We start from the raw sequence: 1,129 nt of genomic DNA on the forward strand, positions 1-1,129 counted from the left end.
GATTTTCATCAAATTAACCTTGAATTCCTCTAAAGAACGGTGTGCTCTGTAATACTCCATAAGTGGTTTCTTGGTATCTTGCACAAAAAAAAAACCACCAACTAAAAGCCCAATCCTCATCTCCACCAATACTGCACAATCCCTTTAAAGCACGATGGTTTTTCTCACCTCCAGTATTCTTCGGGAGCAAGACATTTAGGGTGGTACTGACCCAAACCAAAACTGAAACATCTCGACTATGATTTAGCTGGTCTACAATTTTGATCCACGTAAGTCATAATTCATATAATGTCTTCTACAGTCTGACCCATTCCTAGAAGCAAAGAAGCAAACAGACCTGAAAAGGCCATGACTCCGGGAAATGTTCGAAATTGTTGTGGGAGTCATTTACTTTGTCATTATCTTTAAATCTATGCGATGTTGAGTCACAAATGATTTCTGCAAGTAAGGTTTCTCATTTTAATCAGCTTCGTCTCAATCAGGACAAACCACTATCCAACAATAATTACTACAGTCATCGTCCGCCTAACGTCATCAGCTACCTATCCTCGAAAATTTAAAGGAGACCTCCTAATGATTTCCAGAATTTTACATATGAACAACTATAAAGTGGTTATGCTGGGTAGTGAGTTTCAGGATTTGCAGTGATTGGGATGGGGAATAGGAGTGTTTTCAAATCTATAACAAATCATAAGGAACAAGGATGATGACATGGTAGCTTCACAACAAGAATGCATGAGTACACGCTCAAGAAAGCAGAACAAAAGAAGAAAGCATGCATAAATTCTACACAGATGAACTTGTTAAGCGCGTGGTATTGTGGTGGAATTACATTGCTATGTACATTTATGTGAGGCTCCTACGTCATCATCTTTGTTAGTCTAATTTGTTTTAGGCTTTTCGAGTATTGATTTCTCTGCTCAAGGACCACAATAAATTCCACAAATTTATACATGGAGCTGTCGATTTATGTACTACATGATGTGAAAAATCAAAAACTGTCTGGAATGCCCCTTTAATGTCCCCAAGTTTGAGACTCCTTCCATTATATACTGTAAGTAAATGCAGTGGAAATAGGGCAAGCTGCCTCTTTATTTGTATTGTACTGTATCGTGTTTATTTCCACATA

The sequence above is a fragment of the Diadema antillarum genome, unplaced genomic scaffold, assembly GCF_040938485.1.
Source record: "Diadema antillarum isolate AM-2024a unplaced genomic scaffold, OU_Dant_1.0 scf00000013, whole genome shotgun sequence".
NCBI lineage: Eukaryota > Metazoa > Echinodermata > Echinoidea > Diadematoida > Diadematidae > Diadema > Diadema antillarum.